Here is a 6,527-nt window from a genome sequence, read left to right as displayed (position 1 = left end):
GAGAGAGAGAGAGAGAGAGAGAGAGAGAGAGAGAGAGAGAGAGAGAGAGAGAGAATACATAGAAATAAAGCTGGGTGTGTTAACACATGAAGGTAGCAATGGAAGGCAGAGGCAGGAAGATCTCTGAGTTTGAGGCTACCCTGGCTACAAAGCAAATTCCAGGACAGCAAAAGGTATTTTGTCTCACCTGCCACCCTCTCAAAAAAAAAAGATATGTAGAGGCAGAGAGGTGGGTGAGTTTGAGGCCAGCCTGATCTACATACTGTTCCAGGACAGTCAGGGCTAAATAATTCTTTCTAAGACCCTGACTCGAAATTTAATCATCCTAAAAATTAATTTCAAAATTTAAAAATATATAAACTGCACATTTATTATGTAATGAAACCATGCTAAAATTTTCTTTAAACTTTCTCACCATGTTATAGATTCTTTAATGTTACATGCATATAGCTTTAGACTATACTTTTTCACTGACTGAAAAAAAACTATTATAGGTAAAAGATAAATATAAAATATCTACTTCTTGTGAAATTGAACAGTGTATGAATTTGGATGATTCAGGACTGTATCTTAGTCTACTATACTCTATCCACTGTCTCTCACACACACAACAGACATTTCTAGCAATGTCTATTTCCACATGGATACCCAGACAGCTCAAACTTACAGCCACAAAAATCTCTCAAGTCAGCTTGCCTCATATACCATATATATGCTCTCTCTATTTTACAGTTCACAGTGAATATACTAGGATTCAACTCAGATCCCAAAACAAGTGTTTCCTCACTACACGCAATTTAATAATAGGGTTTTGTCAATTCTACCATCAAAATAAATCTCCACTGTACTCTTTTTCTCCTATCACTACTGCTCCCAGTCTCCACTATCTATCTCTGAGCTTTTATTAATTGTGCTTAGTTTGGCACTCAACATTTAGGGTATAAATTCATGAGAAAAACTGTTTGTCTGAGACTTTTTAGCCACTGGCTCAGGCCAAAGTTGGACCCAAAGCTAGCCACCTGGGATCCGGAGAAAAACTAGCACTCCCAGCTCCCATCCACTCTGGTTTAGCTTCCATGTAAAGTCGGAAAATACACAAAGAATCTGGATACTGTATGTTATTGTGTTGTCTTTGAATTGTTTGACTGCTGAGGAAGGAACAGCTGCTAAAAGGCATTTGATTATAAATGTTCTTGAGTTAATCCAACCTATATATTTTGAAAATGCCTTGACTTCAAAATTTAAATCAAAAGATATGTTGTTCTGGAGAAGAGGTTTTGCTTTTGTTTCTACAGGAAGTGAGAGGCTGTGAATTCATTCTGGGTTAAGAAAAATAAGGTCTAACCAAGGAAGATCCACTGAAAAATCTGTGATAGAAGATGGCCCAGATGATCCAACACTTCAGAGCATCTCTGTTGCAGTTTCGCCTGAGTTCTATATGCAGAACAGCCCCAAGACTGTTGGCTGAGATGATCCAGCTGCACAGAATATTCCAGTAAGGACTTCACCATCATCTTTGCTTTGGGTCCCATAAGTTTACCAGCACCTCTAGTCAGCAGAAAGTAGTCTAGAAAACTACACCCACATTCACAAAAAATGGATTATGGATGTCTGTTTTTGTTTAATGTGTTGGTTACAAGTTGTTATGGATGACTAGGAAAAAAGTTAAACAAGGAAACTAGATTCAAGGTTCTTGTTTTGAAAAGAAAATAGGGGGAAATAGATATGACAGGATAAAAGGGTAGATTACTGAATCTACTCTGAAGAAAAAAGAAAGGATAGAGATATGATAAGATAAAAACATAGATTACTGAATCTACCTTTGGAAAGAAACTGCTAGTTTTAAATGTTTTACATTGGATTGGACTTTTGTATATTGAATACAAATTCTGTGTATTGAGATTAATTGTTAGAACATACTTTACATACATTTCTACTCTTGTTCAAGGTATTTTACCAATATAATTCGTTTAAAAATGTAATGCAAATTGCTAGTCTTTGAAAATTATTATCAACTTTTCAGGATAATAAGGAAATACAGGTTAGTAATATTAGTCATCTATTATAACTGAACTTGTAGTCACATTAGTTATGTTTTCAAGGTCAAAGATATATTTTAGATAGACAGGTCATCTTAAAACACTTCAAAGACCTACAGAATATGGCATTTAAAATGCTTTACTAACATAGGTTCCTCTTTTTTATGACAATGAGACATGTCTGCTCCTGGCAGCACCACTCTACTTCAGAGACGATAATGGGCATCAAAGAAACTCCACAAGGATTTTACTTTCTTTGTGGAAAAGTAAGTTGCTGTACAAGAAAATGCCCTTGTCCTGACTGCTGATAGTATGTTGTCCTAATTGAACAAGCCGGACACAAAAGAAAGTGACTGTCAAACATTGTCAAGACAAGGAGGGACAGTCCTTCAAGACATCTTGCTTTACAGAAAGGTCTGTTGGATATGCTGGGCCTGTAGACCGAAGATGGAGATGCACCAATGTTGCAGAGGAATTTTGGGTGACTGTCCAGGCAGCCAGCTGTTTCTGTCATTAGTCATGTTTTCAGAAGTTGCTTGCTTGCACTTCCTGCTTACTCAGTTACTATTATTTCCTTCTTGTTTCTCTGAGGGAGTTGAAAATTAGACAGTTAATAGTTTTCCTTGTTTACCTGATGTAGAAAGCAAGTTACAATAGAAAATAAATTAGGTACAAGACTTTGGACTCACTAAGAAGGGTTAGATATAGAGTAGTTTCTCTGAATTTGTCAAATGCAAATTGACTAGACATTGTTGATGTCTTTATTGTCTGTATATATTGTATACAGCTATTACACTTATTGTATATAGTTTTTATTATATTAGTTACAACTTTCTTTTCTATTTTAGACAAAAAGGGGAAATGTAGTGGCATTTCATTTGTATTTTCATAAACAAAGCTTGCCTGAAGATCAGAAAAGTAAAACAGTCACACTGGCCACCCTTACAGATCAGGCAGCAATGATACACACCTTTAATCCCAGTATTCACACTCACTTGCCATAGAAACCAGGTGGTAGCAGTGCACAACCTTAATTCCAGAATTAGAGAGGATTATAAAATGGGAGGAGACAGCTCCCAGACACAGTCTCATTCTGAGGTTTCCCGGAGGCAAGATCACCATTTTCGAACTGAGATCGAGGTTAAAAGCCACTGGCTGGCTGCTTTGTTTTTCTGGTCTTCAGGTCGAACCTCAATATCCGTCTCTAAGCTTTTGTTAATTATGCATCAGGAGAGCATCATAGAAAAGAAAAGGGGCCGGGCATGCCTTTTATCCCAGTACTCAGGCGGCAGAGGCATATGGATCTCTGTGAGTTCCAGATTAGCCTGATTTATAGAATAAGTTCCAGGACAGCCAGGGCTACACAGTGAAACCCTGTCTTGAAAAACCAAAAAGAAAACAAAAGGAGAAAATTCTTTATAAAAAAAAAATGAAAACAAGGCTTTACTGAGGTCAGAGACAGTGGTATACACTCTGCCTTGGTAAATTTGTGGTTTTAAATTTGTGTAAATCTTCAGATAAGTAAGAATTTCATTAAAGGAAACAAAAAACTAAAATTTAAAACACTAAATGAGGGCCAGTGAGACAGCTTGTAGATAAAGTCACTTGCCATGCAAGCTGATAACCTAAGTGTAATTCCTGTATCCTATAGTAGAAGAAAGGACTCGTAAAAGTTATCCTCTGACGTCTACATGTACACTGTGGCACTTGTACTGCCCACCATACAGACACTCACATGCACACACAATGTAATAATAAATACCAAAAAAAAAAAAAAGAACACTAATAGAAGAGCTGGAGAAATGGCTCAGGAATTAGGAGTAATTGCTGCTCTGCCAGAGGATCCAAGTTTGGTTCCTAGCACCTACAAAGGGTGTCTCACATCTGTAACTCATCCCAAGGTTATCCAGCACTTCTGGCCTCCAAGAGTAACAACATTCCCATGTACGCACATATTCTTCTCCAGTCAAACACAGAAACTTCATTAAAATCGAAAGTACACTTTTAAGGCAATAAAACCTATTAAAAGATGAAGATGGAGGGATGGCTCAGCATTTAAGATTGTTCACTACTCTTTTGGAGAACCAGAGTTCAATTTCTGGTACCCACAGATGCTTGTAATTCCAGCTCCAGGCCATCCGAGGCCCTCCTCTGGACTCAACAGGCATCTCTACTAAGATATATATATATACACACACACACTCATCCATACACTAAGCAAAGCAAAATAAATCTTAAAAAAAACAAAACCCTCAAACATACACTGGCGTGATGGCTGAGTGGTTAAGAGAACATGAGTTCCTTGGTTCCTGGCAAGCACATTGGGTCACTCACAACCATCTGTCTGAAAACTGAGCTCATTTTATTGTCTGACAGGCCTGTATTCCCTCTCCAGCAAAGACCACTTAAAAAGAAAGTAATTACTAGAAAACAAATTTATGCTCCTTTTCACTAAGGTATTAAGGAGTTGACTCTTGTAACTTGTGTACTGGAAAAATGTACAGGTATGTGTACTCAATAGTTCCTCTGATGTCCAGAACTTAGCCTTTATAATTCTAATTCCATTACAACCATCTTGGTTTTAGCAACTTCATATCTTATTCATTTAAAAATGCCTTTCTCTGCTTCATCCAGGCAATCCTCAAATCAATGGGGGGAAAACAAACAAACAAACAAACAAACAACAAAACCAGTCACTAGAATCCTGCTTTTCTATTTATTAAGGGAACTCCAAAGAGAAAAGTGATCTGACTGACTTACAGATAAAAGAGAGAACTACATAACAGGAAAGGAACAGAGTAAGTTCAGATTGTAGACCAATAAAAACAGCAAGATGAAAACATAAAACATCTGCCTTGAGTATATAAGCCTCTAATATACTCCCCTATATCATCTTTATCATCATCCTTTAATATGCCATACACAATTTGCTTTTATTTCATGTGCATTGGTATTCTTCCTGTGTATATGTCTGCGTGAGGGTGTCAGATCCTTTGTAACTGAAGTTACAAACAGTGAGCTGCCATGTGGGTGCTGGGAATTGAACCTGGGTCCTCTGAAGAACAACCAGTAATCTTAACTGCTTGCTGAGTCATCTCTCCAGCCTGACTATTTCCTCTTAAAACCTGTTTTATGTTAAAAATGGCAAACTGGGGCTGAGTGTACTGGTATATGGACATAACCCCAGCATTCAGGAGACTGAGGTAGGAGGACCCTAAGTTGAAGCCAGATCACACTGTAACCCCATCTTGCTAAAAGCTGAGCCTTGTATTAGTCCTGTTATCTTTTGGTAACATATAATGTGACATTGAACAGAAAACCTTCACATGGATTAGCAATTGCTTCAAAAATAAAAATGCTACTTTCCTTCCTGTTTGTGACTATTAACTCTGTTTCGGAGAGGTGGCAAATTCTTGCATCTAAAATGAAAGCCTACAAAAAAACTGAAAGGCACATTATGCCTTAAATGAGTTTTCTTGGTTTCATAAGCTTTTCTTATTTCTCCTTCAGAGAGCTTCAAAATTAAAATTAGCATTTGAAAGTATTCAAAAATCGTTGAAACTTGTGCTTAGCTTTGGTGTTCTCCAGGTGCAGCTCTGAATGGAACAAACAGACCACTTGCTTTGTCTGAATTTAACAATTTACAACCGCATTAACAAAAAGGTGACAACTCTATGACCTCACAAGTAATCAGACCTTATATTTGGGTTAAACAACAACAAAACTCTTAAATATAAAATATAAAAATCTATTTTCATAAATAAGATTAAAGACTATTATACTATTTATGAAATACCTTAATAGTACTTCCTGATTATGTGAGAAAGAAAAAGAGTAAATCAAAACTTAATAATTTTACTAAGATCGCACTATGTTTCGGAGATGAAATACATAAGAAATACACCAACCACAGGTATCATGTAGCACAATATGGAAAACGTATCAATGCAGCAACACTAAAGAACAAAACACATCTAAATGGCAGCGTCCCAGAACATGCAGTGCCATAACCCTGTCTGGTCATCTGTGTCCCCAGATGCTTGAGGATCACACCTTCTGACATAGTGTCCATAGTGTCAGTATAAGTTAGATGCTCATTGTTAACTCTACAAATAGAAGACTTCATACAAAAGGTGACGATAAAGAATGAAGACATGAGCAGCTAAACAGTCAGAAAAAAGAGACACAGTATTCCAGGCAGAGAGGACAAGGAAGCACCCATCTTCAAAACATTCTGAAGTGGAACTTTCAGCACTTTATTGCACAATTTACATCTATTTGTGTGTGCACCATGACATACATTCACGTGAAAGGCAGAGGATAATTACAGCAGCTGGTTCTCTCCTTCCTCTACATGGGTGCTAAGGACTGAGTGCTGGCTGTCAGGCTTGTTGGCAAGCCGAGCACCTGGCTAGTTCTACTGCTTTACTCTACAATTTATTTCGAGTGTGTGTGTGTGTGTGTGTGTGTGTGTGTGTGTGTGTGTGT

General features: G+C 37.4%; 1 protein-coding gene across 7 annotated transcripts in view; it reads right to left on the bottom strand.

Moving 5' to 3' along the window:
* Atg5 (autophagy related 5) overlaps window positions 1–6,527 on the bottom strand; it is a 115,051-nt gene that overhangs the window by 63,757 nt on the left and 44,767 nt on the right. The window lies entirely within an intron of this gene.

The sequence above is a fragment of the Microtus ochrogaster genome, unplaced genomic scaffold (assembly GCF_000317375.1).
Source record: "Microtus ochrogaster isolate Prairie Vole_2 unplaced genomic scaffold, MicOch1.0 UNK37, whole genome shotgun sequence".
Lineage (NCBI taxonomy): Eukaryota > Metazoa > Chordata > Mammalia > Rodentia > Cricetidae > Microtus > Microtus ochrogaster.
The sequence above is the reverse complement of the archived record's forward strand: the minus strand, read 5'-3'. Positions and strand labels throughout refer to the sequence as shown.